The 21,095-nt window shown below is 41.2% G+C and overlaps 1 protein-coding gene across 1 annotated transcript in view; it reads right to left on the minus strand.

Annotated features, from left to right (window-relative positions):
* Positions 1-338: 338 nt before the first annotated feature.
* The window catches only part of PRMT9 (protein arginine methyltransferase 9), a 344,299-nt gene continuing 323,542 nt past the window's right edge, over positions 339-21,095 (minus strand). Inside the window, exon 15 of the transcript XR_012655962.1 lies at positions 339-352. The gene's annotated coding sequence lies outside the window, so the exon portion shown is untranslated. The remainder of the gene's footprint in view (positions 353-21,095) is intronic.

Genomic DNA, 21,095 nt, shown 5'->3' on the forward strand with positions numbered 1-21,095 from the left:
GACTAGATGACCCTTCAAGGTTCCTTCCAGTTCTAGGAGATTGGTATATCTTCTATTATTATTTATTTATAACTTAATACACAGATTCAGGCTAGAATTTTCAAACGGGTCTAAGGAAGTCAGGGACCCAAAACATTTCAGGATGTGATGTGGGTGATAAAAATGTTCCAAAGAACCCAATGTTTTCTCCTTTAAAGGTAAAGAATGAGAGCAAATCAAAGGGTATGGTCAGTAATAGCTCTTTCATTGTGCATCATTTCTTAGAGCGATCCATTACTTTTTAATCCTTCAGAGCTAGTAGTAGTCACTCTGAACTTTTGCATTGGGGGGAACTTCAAGTGAGCATCCTGACCTCAGAGTGCTCAAATTTTGTTTGTGGGAATAAATGTTAGTAATAAAATTAAGGCAAGTACAACCACTTTCCTCTTTGTTGTGACCCAAAAAGAAAACACGCCATAGGGTTTCATACTGCCTGAAAAAAGAAATGGATCAAGATGGAGCCTCACATTCATGCTGAGATCTGTTATTTTGGTGGGACATCTCTATATGAAAGATTAGGGTGGCCACAGGCCACCCTGCAGCATCCTGTGGACCTGGCTTGGCCTATTAAATCACATTTTGGTTACCCCCAGCATAAACCAAAAAGAGGAATTCCCTACATCTGCCAAAACACGTCTTAATGATTAACAGAGAAGTACAATAGGAACTGCAGTAGTGCCCAAAACAGCTATACAATGAAAAATTATAGGGGAAGTGCACACCCATACACCGAAGTACGGTTTTCATTGATGTTCCTGCATCAAGTAAATTATTCTCAGTAAATTTTATATTTCCCTAGTCCTAAGAAGGAAATCACATGGAGAACCTCTGGACGAGTAGTCTCATTGACTTCAGTAAGGACTGCTCATGAAAGTAATCACTGACCAGCCAGAGTGGCAGAGTCTGATCCAGTTTTGATTCCTGAAATTTCAGTAACCTCAACTTTCTGAATTATCGGTACCCTTCCCTTCCCAATAATTATTCCATTTTATTTTTCCTGCTGGTAGTACAAAGTGAAAAATAATGCATGTTTCTTCTCCAGAATTGGGCCCACTCAGACCTTTACTTGCATGAATATTTTTACCCTTGTGCCCATTTCCATTGGTATGTTTTCCAAAGCTCTGCTAAATTTCATAGACTTCTGAATTCAGAACAGCTGGTGAAAATTTCAGGGCTTCCAGGAATATTTTTAGTTTTCTTTCATTTTGTAACAGAACTATTTAAATTTATTTTATGAACTAGAGCCCTTATGCTACACCTTTCTTTATATGGGCATTCCCCTGAATATCAATGGGAACTGTGGAATTGGATTCTGGATATTTATTCTGAACTATTGTCTTAGAGTGTGAAAGTTAGAGATGGAAATACCTCCTCACACTAGGTCAGTTAGGGTGTAATTCAATTCCCAGTGATTTTGACTGGAGCAAGGTAAGACCCTCTAGTTTAGGATTATTCCTGATCATATTTACTTCCCCCCACACCCACACCATGCCGCTTTATTCAATCTAGTTTCCAATATCTCAAACCACAGAGTGCCCATCTTTCATTTAAAAGGTACCATATTTTAAAGTAATTGTTTTGTGTTCCAATTCCAACACTAATCTTCAATACACAGGATCAGCATCACATCTTCACTTGCAGCCCAAGTGGAACAGCTAATTTGGGGAAAATGCAATGCTTATGTACATTTCTGAGATTGGGGCAATCCCTCAGCATTGCACGAAACACTCAAGAAAACACACTTATGCCCAGATCCTGAAAAGTAGAGGTGATGGCTGCTATACAAAACCTTAAGACAAATAGATAATGTAAAGTTGTCAATATTTTGAGATATCTTTTGTTTCAGTGCAAACATTTTACTACCAAAATCTTTAAAACTACTTGTTTGTTTAATATTGACAAATCTGATAACTGAAACCATGTGATACTTTCTCACTTACGGATACAGTAATTCTAAATTTCTTATCGTTGTACTGTATAAAATGGTCACATTTTGGTGAGATGCTAAATCCTTATGCAAGACATCCGATTATATATGTATATTGCCAGGAATAGTAATCATAAATATTATATGGCTTGGTGTCTGAAAATAATAATTTGAAGTAAATACATCTGAAGCAGTAGGTTTCAAAATAACTGTATAGAGTCAAGTTAAATAAATACATTATGTACAACAGAATTATGTGGTATATATTTTCTCATTGCATTTTCAACTTCTGTTTATACAAATGGGTACATTTCACTGAGAAAATAATAGAGCAGCTTTAAACTGTATCAGAAATCCTGATTGTTCTTGCAGATCATTTTATTCAAGCTTCATCACAGAAAAGAGATGCTTATTATATGCTTCCAGAAATTAAAAGTACTGATGGAATACTTCAGAGCAGGCATATAAATACTTACACTAAAGCCTTCTTGTTTAATATTGCATTCGAGGGGAATTAGCCATTTGTCTGAGAGGCTTAACTGCTGTATAAACTCCATCTTCTTAAAGCAGTTTGAGATTCTGCACAAATGTAAAAGGCTGAGCATTTCTGCTAATCAACACCATTTAGTCACTTGACAGTTATTGGACATGACCATCAAACTGCATTATAATTGATTAATGCTTTTGAGAAAAGCCACTAAATTCATAAGATAGACAAATAATTTGCCTAAATAGCTTGTACTACACACTCAGGGCTAAATTCTACCTTCATTTACGCTTAGTGTCCCCACTGAGGTCAATATGGTAGCACAATTGTAAACAAACCCGGATTGCCAACTTTCTCACGGAACAAAACTGAAAATCTCTGCCCCTCCCTGCTCACTCCATCCCCCCTCCCTCTATCACTCACTCGCTGATTTTCACCAGGCTGAGGAGGGTCCCTTTTTGACCAGGTGTTCAGCTGAAAATGGGAGAGCTGGCAACCTTACTGGAGAGTACTGACTGTACTCAGTGCTAAGATTTCTTTAACATTAGCAGCCAAATTCAACACTGATTTTTACTACTTATAGTCCCAGTGAAGTTCAGGGAGAAGAGGTGAAAAGTTTCACACAATGGCAACCATCCTGTGCAGTGGAAAATACTTCCTTAACTGTCTCCCTTAGCTAGAAGAGTGGTGACTCTGATATATGGTCATAGGGACACAAGTCCCATCCTGCAATTCCAAAAAGAAAAACCCTGTAAGTCAAGCCAATTTGGATACTGAGAATAGGGCTCGAACACCACCAGAACCAAATACTGTACATTCAAAAAAACATTTACTCAATTAAAATTACAAAGCAAGGGCTAATCAAAGTCTTACAGAAAGAAAAAGCACCACTGAACACACATTTCAGCTCCACAGAACTGAATGTTGTCTTTTAAAAAAATCATGTCTTTTGTGTATCACTTTGCAGCATGCTCTGTTACTATACACAACTCCTCTTTCCCCTAGTTGATGAATCTGAGCTCACATCTCTTGATCTTCCTGCTACAGAGGAAACTGTGGTTTCCTCACTTGTATTTCTCCATTCCTTTCCCTGTCAACATTTTGGGGGAATTTGGAATGTTTTTGCTCTCTGCTCAGTTGTATAATGGGTGTAAAAATACTATACTTTAAGGAAATATAAATATGATGTGATCTTGAATGTTTAACTCATTTTAACAGAGTAAAATCTAAAGTTAACTGAAAAAGTCTTCACTGAAAGTGGTATTTCCCAATACTTCATTGAACATAATAGGAAAATGACATCTCGACATAAGCAAAATGGTAAATTTCTTCAGATTTACAGTTTGTAAAACCTTTCAAAATGCATCTAATATTAGTGACCAGCAGCATTAGCCTCTTCTTAGCAATCAGGATATTTGCTTGTCACAAAAAAAAAAAAAAATACTTACAATCCTCAGTAAGTGAAATGAAGAATATTGAGGCAGTAAAGAAGTGTTATTGGACAGACTCAGTTGCCTGATTCTCCACTTCCCCAGCAAGCACTTTTGTGCAATCTCACATGTATCTTAGCACAAAACACCCCATTCAAAATATTTAAAGCCATTAGTTTATCCTCCTTCAAGTCCATCCCCAAAACTCACCTTTTCCACAATGCATACTGTAAACTGCTGTTATCAAGTGGTGAGTAGTGGGTACTATTCCTGACTTGCGAAGAATTCTGTTCTTTATATTATTTTGTTGATCACGTCTCCCTCCTCCTCCCCAGGCCATATGTTTGCTTCATCCACCTGTTATGTCTTGTCTTTAATACTGCAAGTTCTTTGGCGCTGGGACTGTTATTTTCTGTATACCTGCATCAAATCTGTGGGGCCCAACCTTGTTGGTCTCTAGATACTACCACAATATAAACCACTACAGTAGCAAACAGCATTGGAATATCGTTAAAGATTGGTTTAGACAGCCCATAGCTCTTAGGAGATTAAAATCCATCATGACCGTGTAATTAGTCCTTTTACAATAAATTTTTTTAAAAAATGTATTGGTTTCATAGAGTCATTGGATGTTAATTTAACAGTGGTAGCCACTAAAGTCTTTACTATTTGCCTTTTGAAGTAGGCAATTGTACCATAGGAATGCCTATATTCAGCTAAGGAAATTCTTAATATTGCTGCCACATTAATTACTTGCAAAGACGATAGTATAAGTTTTAATAATGATCAACCTTTCTTGTGGTTTTGTGCTGATTTTAATAGTAAGATAAGAACAGTTATATGACTTAAGCCATTTAAGGATTGATTTCAATATCTTAGGATCCCAGAGTCATACCCAATATGCACTAAAATTTGTTCAACTAATCAGTGAGTTTATCTTGAGATGTTAAGGTTGTATGTTGGTTTCACTGGACTCTCTGCACAAATGGACTGTTAGACATTTATAGTAGCTGGTGCCTGGCACACAAATATCCAATTTGAACACAATTGCAGTAACCGCACACACACAAAAATTAGGCATATAATTCCTCCATGCAGTTTTGTGAGCTTCTGCAGCTTTAAAAAAAGAAATAGTCTCTTAATCTGTATTACTGTAAAAACTAGAATAATTTTACAGCTAGGCTTTATATAGTACAAACAATTAATAATTATTTATTTCTGTTCATTACACCCTGTTTGCAGTATAACTCATAGCTGCAATTTTACTATAATATGAGGTGGAGTTCCTGAAGAATGTTGCTTCATGGGGAGCACGAATTCCCATTCCTAGCCTACACTTATATTTTCTTCTCAGAGGAGTGAATCCCCATGGACTATTGTTAAAGCTTTAAATGCTGTTTTCTCACTTGAAAGAGCAATTTCTGAGCATAGACTGTGTTTACGCAGGCTTTTTCAAGCAGAACCAACAGCTAAACTTTTCTAGCCTCTCACAATGCCTGTATATCTTAAGGTGCTTTGCAATAATTTTACAATTAAAAAATAAATCAACCTTCTAGAGCTAATAACTAATCAAAATAAGTTAAAGGCTAGTAAAAACTAATATATATAAACCTTGTACCAGGTGAAGTCAGCAGCAACAAGGGCCGGGTTCAATATGTCAGAGTTCCTCTTAACACCACAAAACAGAACCAGCCCAAGCCTCTACCCAGTAATCTGGGAAAAATTAACTTACCACCACCCTTAGGCACCTCTGAGAGGCAATACTTCCTCTCTCTCAAGTACTGAGTCTGTGTACAATAAATAAAAATTTTACTAAAAGGAAAAGGGGACTAAACATTAAATTGGGTGGGGGCACGTGACCAGAGGGAAACATCCCCTCCAGTGCTTAAGGCAGTGTCCTTGGCATCATTTCTCACCTTGCAGCATGAAAGTCCAACAAATAATTGTGCATTAACATATCACTCCCTCTGCCTCTGTTGCAGCCCGCTCACAGTTGGCCAAGTTAGCCAACTTAGTTACGAAGACTGTTCAGGGGTGTATTTTTGGAGGTTCATAGGTCACTCTGCAGGGTGTGGAGGGCTTTCAGCAATGTGTGTGCTGCTGCTGCTGCTGCCATCTCTGCAACCAGCTCACAAATGCCACTGTCTCTCTGCCACTGCTGACCACCACTGCCTCTCCACCATGTCACGTTCTGAGGTTCCACCACTTAACCCAGCTCTTAGTGATTTCAGCAGATAGTGGGGAACCTCGCTACCAGTGCAGTTTCTGTGTGGTCTTTTGCAGCAACACTGTCCCCACACAAGGTCTAAGGCTTAGCCCCTAGACCTGGTCAGCCATGATGTCAGCTCTAGGAATCACCAACCAGAAACAAAAACTCTCATTGAGTCTAATCAGTGCTGTCTTTAAACACTGCAGAGAAGCCAGTCAAAATGAATAGAAAACAACTCCCCTCAACCCACTCTCCTCTTCTGTGGAATTTGGCCTCCCTAAACTCCTGCTTAGCAAGAGAGGTTCAGTTGAGGGTGACCCACTCTGTCAGGACAGGCTAAGCACAGTTCTGCTGCCCATTACTCATACAGTAAGGATAACACTTCATTACCCCTGCATTCAAATAATAGAGTGATTTTCAACCCAAAACTAGCCAAAGCAGCTCTATTTGCTGTGTACCTAGGCAACGTAGGTATGGCTATGCAGACACAGTTTGCTCGTGAAGTCTTTTTCCACAGCTCTTCATTAGGCATTGGGGAGAGTTCAAGACCACCTTGCTTACACATATTAAATTCAAATTAAAACAAGGAGAAGTTAAACACCTTTCTTGTATTCATGAATTCCCAGAAAGCAGGTGCATAAGAATAACCACCAAATTGATATTTTGGCATTGAGATGTAGAGATGCCCTCCTGATCTTAGACGGCAGCAAGTAAGATGAATGAGTCACCAACTCAGTGAGGTAATTTGGCCCTTGTTTATGAAGAACTTTAATAAACTGACATAAACATAAGCACAATCTGGCAACTGGTCAAAGATGGGGATTACGTAATCATGCCTTCCCACACTAATGAAAATTCTACCAGATGTATTTTGTACTATCAGCAGTCTATTAATCAAGGAAGACGCAAAAACAAATCTTAAAGAGTGGTTTCAGGAATTCATCCCTCAGAGGAATGTGCCCACATTGATAGCCAGGATCTTGTGACTCTAACAGAAACCCACAGAAGTCTGCGGCTGGTAGTCCAACTATTTTCAGGTATCAGTTCTGAAGGATAGCTGTCAGCTATGAGACATGGAAAAATCGGAAGAGAACAAATGTTCTCAAAACAAGGACCTTTCTACACTGAGCAATAACACAGTTCCATTATCTCAGACAATATAAAGAAAATTGCCATGAATACATGCAAGATTTGTTTGACATTAGAGGACAGCACATACTGTGGCAAATTGCCGGGACTACTGTGATGGTTCCCGCGCTTTCTCCTCTTGTGGGGGGTTCTCCTCTTGCCCCTGAACTGGGGTATCAACTGTTCCACTAGTGCCCCAAAGAAGGGGAGTGGAGAGGGAGGGACCCAGGCCTGCCCTCTATTCCGGGTCCCAGCCCAGAGGCCCTAGGGATAGTGGTGAACCACTTGAGCTAGCGATTCCTTCCCCTGGGCTACTTCCCTCTCTGGCCCTTCAGCTTGTGGGGCTTCCTGCCCTCTCTCTGCTTGGGCCAAGTTTCTCCCAAACCCTTGTGTCTGTAGAGTCCCTCTGCTGTGCTTGCACAAGCCAGGTTTTCCTTTACCTAGGGTCTCGGTCTTCTGGCCCACCATAGCACTTCTCCAAACTGCTCTCTGCTCCAACACCAAACCACTCTGCTTCAACTCTTTCCCCTGTCTGATTGAGGCAGGGGGGTTTTATCAGGTGACTGGCTTCAGGTGCTCTAAATGGCTTCAGGTGCTCTAATTAATCTATAGCAACCTATCTTCCCTCTACAGGGAATAAGGCTCTCATCATCCTGGAGCTTACATATCTTTCCCCCCCACACCCCGTCCCTGTTATTTCATTAGCTGTCCCCCGGAATCACTTGGCTTCCAGGTCCCGTGGATCCTCCCCTTAGGCTAGAGGGAGGTCCTTTAGCAATGGGCGGGCTCTGCCTGCCCACTTCCTGGATCCCAATAGGATCACTCGCCTGCTGCCTTCTGGCCATGCTGTATCACAGATGCCACAGGACTCCTCATTGTTTTTGCTGAAACAGACTATCATAGCTACCCCTCTGAAACTGTATTTAAAGCTGTCCCAAAATTCAAAAAAGTATCAACACAGTCATAAAATCCATTTAAAAAGCAAACAAACAAGCAATCACTCTCCTGCTGCCCTCTGGCCATGCTGTATCACAATACACACAAGTCAGTTTATCAGATTAGAAGCTGCATTTTTGACTCTGTCCACATGGTTCCTGTTAGATCAGCTATGCTGGCCTTAGTGTCCTAAGCCACTAAGAACAAACTCTTGTTTATATTAGGAGTCAAATCCACAGTCCTGATGATGATAGTGAAAGGAATTACTATTTATTTGTGAGTGCAGGCCGTTTTCTTCCACTCCTCCATGTCATGAACATAATTGGCTAATTTTCAAAGTGATGAAAGGGACCTTAAAACTAATCAGTCATGAATATGACTCCCAGGATTTAACCATGGGGTTTCCTTTAGATATGTTGCCTTCTGTAATCAGTGTTAGTCACATAGCCAAGGTTAAAGGGCGCAGACTCGGACTTTTCTTATCTGCTACTAGGAACAGGCTTATTCTGTGATGTTCCAGTGATAAGTTTACAGCTTCTAGAGTACTTTTTCTTTAAATAAGATTAAAAATAAGATCAGACAGTTTCCTTGATTCAATCTTGTTTTTACTGCAACAATTTTATTGTGATGATTGTAGATATTTCTAAATAGTGAGAGCATAAGGCAGCTTGCAGGTAGGATAGTAACTATATAGGTTGAAAACATCTATCTATAAAATATATTGCTCTAATTCAGTCACTGTCATGTTATGGCTCTTCTGAATTTCCTTCGACATTCTAGTTACCCATTGTCTGACATAATCTGGTTCTTTCAGGTGATCAGCTCCCATTACTGTTCTGAAGCTTAGACCTTCCAAGTGTACTCTGCTCCACAAGCTCTCTTTCAAGGGTAGGCGGAGGGAAGACACTTCTGGGCCTAGGAGCAAGAAGGACTGGAATTCTCTGAGAAGAGACCATTGGAACAGCCTAATAGCCTAACTAGAAGCAGCGAAGATGAAAACTCTCACAAGAATCTGTGTTTGTGAAATTTCCAGCCCAGTTTTACAGACCTTAAAGGTTAAAATAGTTCAGTTCTAAGCATCTACATTTTTGGCTACTTATCCAAACTGAACTCTCAGGCCAATGGAGCTTTACCCATCATTAATACATATAATACAGCAGTTTAGAAGCCATGTAGAGGGTTAGCAACTTTCCCTGTTTTTATGAAATACAGAGGAACCTGCTTATGGTGATAGTGAAACTTAATGGACGGTGAAGCGGAGTAAGTGCTCTACTGCCTTTAATTGCTTTAATACATTAATGTACTTTTATTCCTCTTCCAATCAAGCTTCACTCCACTATATTCAAGGTTCCACCGTGTCGCTTCCATTGTAATGTAGAAATCATCATTTAAAACACAGGTAATAAATGCTGCATTAGAAGCAGATTACAAGCAGAAAGTGAGGAAGAATAAACTTGCTTCTATACCATCAAGAGGAAGGGGTATTAAGTGGAAACCCTAGTACCTCTTCTTGGTGCCATTTCTCTCAATGAAAAAGAGAAGCTAGACTGATCTTGATCTGGGAGTTCCCCACCGAGAGTGAACATATGAGCTTTCAGAGAGCACCCTACAATCACAGGGGATGAGGAAAAGCCTGATCTGAAGCAGGGTGGTGATGGGAATCTTTTGTCAGGAAGGACCTCTCTAGTCATAATGAAACTGCTTATAGTGGAAGTTTTTAATGTAGAAACACACTTCACTATGATCAGACCCTGAGTCCAATGCCAGGAAGAGTAGCTGGGCCAGGCACTGGGCAGAATCATGGGAGTGAGGGGAAAAAGAACAGGAAAATGGTGGCAAAGAATCCTGTGGCACCTTATAGACTAACAGACATTTTGGAGCATGAGCTTTCGTGGGTGAATACCCACTTCATTGGATGCAGGTAGTGGAAATTTCCAGGGGTGGGTATATATCACGGAGATAGCTGGGAGTGCTGGTGGCATCCAGACAGTCCTTCAGCGAGAGTGCCAATGCCCGAGATGATGGGGCGTCCAGGATTTCCAGGTTTGTGGATCTTAGGTAGTAGATAGAATAACCCTGGTTGGGGCTCTAAAGGTACGTTGATTTGTTCCAGAGTTAATGTAGGGAGTGTCCTGAGTAGATGGTGCAGTTTCTTAGTGTATTCCTCAGTGGGATCTTAGGGAAGCGGCCTGTAGAATTTGGTATTGGAGAGTTGTCTGGCAGCCTCCTTTTGGTAGTCAGACCTGATCATGACGACATCAGTACCTCCTTTATCAGTCTCTTTGATGATAATGTCAGGGTGGTTTCTGAGGCTGTGGATGGCATTGCATTCTGCATGACTTAGGTTATGAGGCAAGTGATGTTGTTTTTCCACAATTTCTGCCTATGCACGTCGGCAGAAGCATTCAATGTATAGGTCCAGACTGTCATTTTGACCCTCAGGAGGAGTCCATGTGGAGTTGTTCTTCCGGTGCTGTTGGTGCGAGGGTAACTGTGTATCAGTGCACTGTTCAGTGTTGTACTGAAAGTATTCTTTGAGTCAGAGATGGCGAAAGTAGGCTTCCAGATCGCCGCAGAACTGTATCATGGTGGTCGGGGGTGGCAGGGCAGAAAGAAGTTCTCAAGATAGGAAGGACCTTCTCGTCATGGCTGAGTGTATGTTGGATCGATTGAGATATGCGGTGGTAGGGGTACCGACGTTGTGGCCGAATGTGGCAGGTAGGAGTTTAGAAGACAGCCTTCACAGTCCTCTTTTCCGTTTGTAGAGAGGTGAAGCTGCAGTAATATAGATACTCCTGTCTTATTTTAGTGGGGAAGTCTGTTTTGTATGGAAGAACTACAATGACCAAGTGAGAGATTAAGCCATACTCTGTCAAAGAAACTGAGGAACCACCTGATCAGCATCCTATACAGCAAACAGGAAAACATCGAAAAAGAGCTCTCCAACCTGGAGACTCTCATTAATAACCAAACTTCCATACAAATGGACTTCACTAAAATAACACAGGGGATCTACATACATACCTTTATGTACATATGTACCTTTACGTACATACGTACCTTTAGAGCCCCAACCAGGGTTATTCTATCTACTACCCAAGATCCACAAACCTGGAAATCCTGGACGCCCGATCATCTTGGGCATTGGCACTCTCACTGAAGGACTGTCTGGATGCCACCAGCACTCCCAGCTATCTCCGTGATATATACCCGCCCCTGGAAATTTCCACTACCTGCATCCGACAAAGTGAGTATTCACCCACAAAAGCTCATGCTCCAAAATGTCAGTCTATAAGGTGCCACAGGATTCTTTGCTGCTTTTATCCAGACTAACACGGCTACCCCTCTGATACGGAAAATGGTGGTAGTGCTGCCCTGTACAACTGTTAGTTCATTGGTTAAGACACATACCTGGGATGTAGGAGACCACGGTTCAGTTTTGCCCTATGCCTAATGTAGAGCAGGGATTTGAATTTGGGTCTCCCACATTACAGAACATTACCCTAGCTACTGGGCTATGGGATATTTTCATGCAGAGCTTCCTCAATGTCTCCTGTCGAAGATGTTCCACTGTGCATAATTAAAGAGACATTGTAGCAGAGACATACTAAACTTTGGTTTCCCCACCACAAAGGTGAGTGCCCTAACCACCAGGCTGTAGTGTCATTCTTATTTACTATCTATGGCCCAATTACTATTTATTTTATACAAACAGGAACAGCTTCAATGGGAGAGAAAGAGAGCCTCCACGCCAGCCCATTCCATAGGCCAGGGCACTCTACTGCAATGTGGGTGACCCAAGTACAAATTCTTGCTCCATATCAGGTGGGGTGGGGTGGGGTAAGTTGAAATCAGGTCTCCTGCATCCTAAGTGAGTATCCTAAACACTGGATTAAAAGTTCAGATGGGCACTACCAGGCACCTCCTCTCATTGACATCCTTGTGAAAAAGGACCCAGAAACAAAACAAGACATTTTGTTCAGGATTGAACAAAATCTTTCATTTAATCTGAAACAGTTTTGTCGACTTCTGATTTGCCAAAATTGTTTTGAATGTTCAGATTTGGTTCTTATTAACTGAATTATTTTTCATTTTTTCAAACTGCCAGTATATTGAAAAAATCAATTATTCACCCTGCTCTATTGCAAAGATACTTTACAGAGGCCCTTCAGCAATATGGTTGAATTCTCCAGACCCACCCACCCCACCCCCTTAAGTCATGCCCCACTCTTGTGCAACAGAGCTGTAATAGTTCTGTTGTCAAACTCTTCTATGACCTTGGAGGCTGGGGCAAGATTTGTCTCCACAAAAAGGATTCCACTGTATTTTGTTTACTGCATGTGCATCACTCTTGCAGTTTTTCCTGATAGATGCCCTCTCCTACCTTTGAGATCATGCATTCCAATTCCTTCCTCTCCTAAAAAGGACAGAGAAAGGAGTGATTTGCTAAACCTATAAGAGAGAGTTTGTGTTATTTTTAGGACATCTAGGACATCGACTAGAATGATGAAGACACAAATGAGAAAGATGCTGTAACTGGGCAAATGGGAATTTGTTGCACATCCTATGGCAATGCCCAGTAGTGCACTCCTAAAAAGAAGTTGAATAAATATATAATCTTGGATAGTGATTTCTTCAGTGACCTGAAAGGCTCTGTGTTCTGAGGTGGAGGTAGTATCACAAACATACAGAAAAGAGATGATAGGGAAAAGACTGTTGCTAAGAAAAACCAAGCCAAATAACTATCCACATTGTGTTACAAAATATGGAAATTTGCAAGAGGGTTAAATACTGCAGCTGGGAACTGACAAGCTCAGTTTCATTTTTCATTTAAATGAAAAACAGCAAAGCTGCAAGTAGACACCATACATTTTAGTGGTGTATGATTAAATCATCACCATTAAATTATTGCTATTAAGACGTTATACTGCACAATCTATTTTGTTAGTAGGGACACAACTCTAAAATATGTATATGTGCTGGAGAATATGTTTGTATTAATTGCTATTTTGTGGCTTAATATTACCATATTTCTCTCTCTTTTTTCCTTCATCTTCTTCCTTTTAGTATTTGAGTCTGAACACATCTTTGGTAAGAACAAATTAATTTGTTTCCTAATTGTTCCCACACATCACTAGGAATCTAAATTTGACTGAAAAGCAATTGTGATTAATTTGCTTTTGTTTTAATGTTTCGCCACTAGAACATGATGCACACAATCTTCATTACCCTTTTGGATGTTCCAAGTTCCATCTTTAGAACTTGGTCAGATAAAATATGATATCTTTATCTTCAAAGTATCACACCCTACTTCAGAAGCTTCTTCAGCAGGAGTGATTTAAAATATTTTATTTGGGCTTTAGAGGTATTCTGAAGTATTCTGTCCAGAAAAAAAGAGACAGAATGTTACTCAACTATGTGTACTAATAAATAGCAGACAGCAACTGGAACATAATTACTCAGGACCTGATTCTGCAAGATACTTAACCACATGCATAACTTTAAGCAAGTTAATAGTCATACTGAACTGAACAGAACTACTCCCATGTTGAAAGTTAGATATGTAGTAAGTATATTGTGTAATCAGGGTCTTGGAATCAGATTCTCCTGTCTGCTAAATTCATTTTGCACAATTTAAGTCATGCAAAGTCAACTTCAGGGGACAAGAGATTTCCCCTGGAGAATTCCCCCTGTTGCTCTAACTTCTACCAGGGCTGAGCAGGCATGGATTAGGGAGCTGTTGCTAATTCCCTGAGGCTAACTACTGCCCTCTATATTTGAGTGCATTTTGGAAGCGGTGGAAAATCAGGGCTTCAGTATTTAGGAACCAATCCAATGCCTAAGTCAGTCAATGGGAGTCATTTGGGGGAGTCAGATCAGGCCTCTAAGATGCAGTAGAAGGTAGAATTAAGTTAATGAGGCTCTTAAAATGGAGGTGACAGCTGGAGGCCTCTCCACACTAAAGCCCTCAGTGCAGCCCTAGTGTTAGCAATGGTGGGAAGTGTTCAGAAAATGTGCCTAGTTTAGACAAAGCTGAAGAAAGAATCTTGCAGAGACAGGACACCTTTGCTGGAACTCTGGGGAAAAAAAATGCATCCAACTTCTGTGAGGTATAAAATTCACTCAGCTCTTGCCATCTAATATCCCTGTCCAAGAGTTTACATATTTCTAAATAAATTAGAAAAAGATGCAGTAATCTGAATGTGTGTCTAACTCATTACTCCCTTAACAAGCACTTAGTGGAGAGCAGTGGAATGCAAAACTTTCCTAACCGATTGGAAGCAGTGATAAAGTAAAGTGCTTCAAAAACCCATTAAACGATTTCTTCCCCTGAATTTAACATGCTGTAGATCTCCAAATTGTTCAGCATGAAGTGCAATTTTCAGCTGAAGGTTGGCTCTGTTCTCTTATCATATGGAACATAAGAATGGCTGTACTGGGTCAGACCAAAGGTCCATCTAGCCCAGTAGCCTGTCTACCGACAGTGGCCAATACCAGGTGTCCCAGAAGGAGTGAACCTAACAGATAATGATCAAGTGATCTCTCCTGCCACCCATCTCCACCCTCTGACAAACAGAGGCTAGGGACACCATTCCTTACCCATCCTGGTTAATAGCCATGAATGGACTTAAATTCATGGAGGTTATCCAGTTCTCTTTTAAACACTGTTATAGTCCTAGCCTTCCCAACCTCCTCAGGCAAGGAGTTCCACAGGTTGACCGTACGCTGTGTGAAGAACTTCCTTTTATATGTTTTAAACCTGCTGCCTATTAATTTCATTTGGTGGCCCCTAGTTCTTGTAGTATGGGAATAAGTAAATAACTTCTCCTTATCTACTTTCTCCACATCACTCATGATTTTATATACCTCTATCATATCCCCCCTTAGTCTCCTTTTTTCCAAGCTGAAGAGGCCTAGCCTCTTTAATCTCTCCTCATATGGGACCCATTCCAAACCCCTAACCATTTTAGTTGCCCTTCTCTGAACCTTTTCTAATGCCAGTATGTCTTTTTTGAGATGAAGAGACCACATCTGAACGTAGTATTCAAGATGTGGGCATACCATCAATTTATATAAGGGCAATAATACATTCTCTGTCTTATTCTCTATCCCAGTGGTTCTCAAACTTTTGTACTGGTGACCCCTTTCAAATAGCAAGCCTCTGAGTGCAACCACCCTTATAAATTAAAGAACACTTTTTTAATATATTTAACACTATTATAAATGCTGGATTCAAAGTGGGATTTGGGGTGGAGGCTAATAGCTCGCAACTCTCCATGTAATAACCTCGTGATCCCCTGATGGGTCCCGACCGCCAGTTTGAGAACCCCTGCTCTATCCCCTTGTTAATGATTCCTAACATCCTGTTTGCTTTTTCAGTGCCACTGCACACTGTGTGGACATCTTCAGAGAACTATCCACGATGATGCCAAGATCTTTTTCCTGATTTGTTGTAGCTAAATTAAACTCCATTATACTATATGTATAGTTGGGGTTATTTTTTCCAGTATGCATTACTTTACATTTATCCACATTAAATTTCATTTGCCATTTTGTTGCCCAATCACTTAGTTTTGCGAGTTCTTTTTGAAGTTCTTCACAGTCTGCTTTGGTCTTAACTATCTTGAGCAGTTTAGTGTCATCTGCAAACTTTGCCACCTCACTTTTTACTCCTTTCTCCAGATCATTTATGAATAAGTTGAATAGGATTGGTCCGAGGACTGACCCTTGGGGAACACCACTAGTTACCCCTCTCCATTCTGAGAATTTACCATTTATTCCTATCCTTTGTTCCCTGTCTTTTAACCAGTTCTCAATCCATGAAATGTTCCTAGCATCCACAAGGCTAGTAAAGAGTAGAATATTGGGGGCCCGGATCAGCCATGCAGATCTGAAGCATAAATTTTCTCCTAAAACTGTCTAAGCTATGAATTATTTTTCTTTATGTGCAAGACTACATCTCTCTCTAGCTAATTTTCTTGCTGGATTTCTGGAGTATCAGAACAGTTTTGAGCATGGAAGCTTCCTCACCCATTACTTTCACCTCTGAAGGATTTTTATAAAATGTAAGAGGCTATGTTCCTTGTATAGCCTCAGTGTGGTGAGGATAGCACAGTTAACAGCATACTGAAGGTCGATAACAGCGCTGGTGACTTTAGTTTTAGAATGAAAATGTCGCAGTTTGAAGAGTTGATTGTCCATGTGATACTCAATTCCAATTTCAGAAGAAAGGCAGTCAAGAATAAGAATCAAGGTTACAGCAAGATAGATGGAAAAAAGGGCTAGGGCAATCATACAGCCCTGCTTAACACCAGTATGGATGGTGAACAGGTCCATCTCCAACCCATTATAGAGGATGGTGGCAATTATCCCATCCTGAAGTAGCTTGAGAACACAAATGAACTTCAATGGACAACCAAACCTAGACAGCATCTCCATAATGCTTCATGACTGATGGAATCAAAGGACTTAGTTAGGCCAATAAAAATGCCATAAATAATGGCATGGCTGGTGGTGTTTTATACACTTCTCTTGAATCTGTAGTGCAAAAAAAATCATGTCAGTGGTACTCCAAGATGGTCTGAAACCACATTGGGATTCCAGAAGGGTGTCTTCAGCAAGAGGGAGGAGACTGTTCAAAAGGATGCAAGCAAGAATCTTCCCAGCAATGGAGAAGAGGGCAATATCTTGGTAATTCCCTCATACTGACTTGTCCTCTTTCTTAAAAATGGTCACAATATTGGCATTTTTTAGGTCAAGTGGAATTTCCTCATTAACTCAAATTCTAACAAGAAGTTGATGACTTTCCACGAGTGCTGTTCTCTCTCTCTCTCTCACACACACACACACACACACACACCCCTCCCTAATATGCTGCCAGTAGGCTACGAGTTTGAACGGACTACACTAGAATCTAATAGATTTTTTTAAAATATACATTGTGTTCTCATATAATTTTTTACTTTCCAAAACTCTCCATGTTCATAACTTGTCTTTTAACTCTGTCATGTGCTTACTGCAATAAACATTGTGATATGTAAGTACACCTCACTGGAGAAGTTGTAGTGACTAAGCTTTGGCATTTTAAATTTTAATGTTCCCCTATCAAACAGGAATGAGATGGGGGGGAAAATCAGAGAAAATGGAACCAAATATATCAAATCCTCACCAGCATAGAGCCTGGCAACCCTATTCCAGGACAGAAGCTTTACTCACAGCACAAGGAATTGTATCATTCAAAAACTCCAAAAAGATCAAAGATTTAACATAAGATCAGGAAACACAAACATTTATTCTTTTCTTTAGTATTTTATACTGTAGCCTGAAAGAATAATCTCCAAGTGCCGTGTAAAGAAACCCTGATATCCTAACCTCACACATCGGTTGATTATTATGGATCTGGTATATGAAGGAAGAAGCACATGGGAGGATATACTCCTCAAGCTTCTTTTATTCTTCATCTACTAGCTAATGCTGAAAGAGCCCCAGGAAATCTAGAGAATACCTGGGGGAAAGGTACCTATAGAGATGCCTCAGATAATTTCTGGTATGCACCTGTATTTAGTCAATGGCTTGGGATGTTAACATGAATATATTTATTTATACATATGAGTATGTATAACTCGGCAAAAAAATCCCAATGTATCTGTTAACACAGAAACTATTTATGCCATTGTGCTGTGCTATTGGCAAACATAGTATTTCCTTTTAAAAGTTCACAATTTTTAAAAGGAAAACCCTTGTTTATCTTGCTCCTTGTCCTACCTCTGAGGACTTGTCTTCACTACGGGGGAAAGTCAACCTAAGGACTGGTCTACACTACGCGTTTAAATCGATTTAAAGAGCGTTAAATCGATTTAACGCTGTACCCGTCCACACTACAACACCCTTTATATCGATATAAAGGGCTCTTTAAATCGATTTTCTGTACCTCCAACTCCGACGAAGAGGAGTTAGCACTAAATCCGATATTAACATATCGGATTACAGTTAGTGTGGATGGAAATCGACATTATTGGCCTCCAGGCGGTATCCCACAGTGCACCACTGACCGCTCTGGAAGAAATCTGAACTTCGATGCAGCGGCAGGTAAACAGGAAGCCCCGCTAACTTTTGAATTACATTTCATGTTTGCCCAGCGTGGAGCTCTGATCAGCACGGGTGGGCAGATGCAGTCTCAAATCCAAAAGAGCTTCCAGCATGGACCATACAGGAGATAACTAGATCTGATCGCTGTAATGGGAGACAAATCTCTTGTATCAAGAGCTCCGTTACAGAACATGAAATGCCAAAGCATTGTGAAAAAAAACCTCCAGATACACAGCGCTGCGTGACAAGCGTAACGGGAAGCCAGAGACTCAAATGGACGCTCATGGATGGAGGGGGTACTGAGGACTCAGCTATCCCACAGCAGTCTCTGAAAAGTATTTTGCATTCTTGGCTGAGCGCACCAATTCTCTAGGTTCAAACACAGTGTCTGGCGTGGTTTCAGGGAATAGCTCCTCAGTCTCTTTCCCCACCCCACCATGATGTGAAAGAAAAGGGAAAGAATCTATTTCTCACTACTTTCAATGTCACCCTATGTGTACTGAATCTGCTGGTAGACGCGATGCTGCAGCAGTGAAAAGCAGTATCCGTCTCCCTCTCCCCCGCCCAGGTGGGGAGACAGTACAATTGTACATATCTGTGTTGCATCAGCCCGATGAGATGCTCCTGGCTGGCCTCCAGGTGAGGCTGGCCGGAGTGCATGGGTAAATAGGAATGATCTGCCCAGTTACTCCAGTAGAATGGTACAGAACGAGCTGGTAAACTCTTCATGCATAGCAATGGGGGCTGAGCTTCATCACCCGTCCCTTTCCTGTGTAAGAAAGATTCTGTACTGCCTGGACTGTCATAAGCCCCGGCAGGCTTGCCTCCCTCAGTTTTATCCACTAACAATCTCTGTTTCTTATTCCTCTACTTCTTTATAATCATGACACAAATGGGGGGACTGCCAGCGGTAGCCCAGGAAGTGGGGCGGAGGAGGGAACAGCAACGGGTGGGGTTGTTGGAGGCACCACCCCTTGTGAATAACTGACATGGCAGCAGCTGGCTTCTGATACACTGGATCCCTCTAATACACTTGGCCCTTGATTCTAAGCAGGACTGACATATATTTAAAACATAAGGGAGGATTGGACTCAGTCCAAGTAGTCAATCCTCAATTTTGCTTATCGGCGATGTCACCTAGGGGATTCACCAGGGGCACTCATGATAGCAATTGGACACGTACGAGAAAGGAGAGATTTTTGACATCCATCTCTTGCCATTTTCACTCCGGCAGTGAGATATAGTACAAAGAAACCCGCGTAACCATTCTGCTATCATTGCAAGTAAGTGAATGCTCGGCTGTGTACGCGCTGGAGGTAATCGCTCTTCTCAGGATCCAGTACACAACGTTGCGGTCAAAAAAAAAAGCTCAAAACGGGCTCCATGGTCGCCGTGCTAGGCGTCTGCCAGCCCGCAATTCCAGGGAAAAACGGCGCGAAAGGATTGTCAGCTGATGTTTTCCCAGAGGAAGGAATGACTGACGACATTTACCCAGAACCCCTCACGACAATTAAGATTCAACCCTGAATTCCAAGGGGCGGGGGAGACTGCGGGAACTATGGGATAGCTACGGAAGTGCTACCCACAATGCAACGCTTCAGAAATCGACGTTAGCCTCGTAGCATGGACACACAACGCCGAATTACTGTGCCTAGTGTGGCCGCATGAAATCGAATTTATAATATCAGTTTTATAAAACCGATTTTAGCAAATTTGATTTTATCTCGTAGTGTAGACGTGGCCTAAGTTACGCTACTCCAGTTACATGAATAACATAGCTAGTGCTGATGTAGCTTCGGTTAACTTACCCCAGCGTCTTCACTGAGCTGCATCAACAGGAGACACTCTCTGATCAACTTCCCTTACTCTTCTAGGATAGCTGGAGTACCGGGGTTGACCAGAGAGCATTCTGCTGTTGATTTAGCGGGTCTTTGCTAGACCTGCTAAAAATCGACGCCTGCTGGATTGACTGAAGCAGCATCGATCTCCCTGTAGTGAAGGCCAGCCCTGAGTGGAAAAATCAACCCTTGCTAAAGGTTACAGAAGGTCAGAGTAGCCATCTGACCAATAGAATTTGTGGTTCTTCTGTTTACACTGATTGCATAAGGACTCCTTTACTAGAGACCTTTTTGACTATGTAGGCACCTAAATTAGGATACTGAATTCTGCATTCATATGTTCTGACTGGCACTTAATTACACACATGTGGAATTGTGTACTCTAACTTAGACAATCAAGTATGGAAATTGTGCTTAAAAAAATCTAGAACTAAGGAGACCTCAGAGTAAAGTACAAGAATGTGAAGGCCCTGTAATTTCTATCTCTATATGGGTAAATGTGTGCCTTAGTTCATCTACCACCACGTCTAACTACCACTGCCAAAACCACCTGTTGTCACTGCCAATGTTGTCATCATTGACTGCATATCCAGCTGCTTCCATTTCTCCTGAGGGCAAATCTGCTGTTCCTCACTCTCACAGTCTTCCCAAATCATCTCACTACTGCACTCATCTTCCATCTCAGTATCCATAGTCTCCTAGTTCCATAGTCATCTCAGGCCAATACCCAAAATAAAGCACCATGGACCATTGTCATCCCACAGTGAATAGTCTCTGATTTAACCTTTGTGTTATTAAAAGGTTAAACTGACAAGAGCAGCAGGCCACAAAGGCTGTCAAAAGATTTTTCCTAGGCGGAAGGATGGGCCTAGAGGAGCTAGGAGATAAAATAACTTACGGAAACCTTAAAAGGAAAATATTCACCACCACAATAGCTACAAGCAAGTCATGCAAACAAGTGCCATACAAGTGGTAAATCCTGCCCTTTCCTCTGCAGCTGCACTGGGTGTCC

The sequence above is a fragment of the Chelonoidis abingdonii genome, chromosome 5 (genome assembly GCF_003597395.2).
Source record: "Chelonoidis abingdonii isolate Lonesome George chromosome 5, CheloAbing_2.0, whole genome shotgun sequence".
In the NCBI taxonomy this organism is placed as follows: Eukaryota; Metazoa; Chordata; order Testudines; family Testudinidae; genus Chelonoidis; species Chelonoidis abingdonii.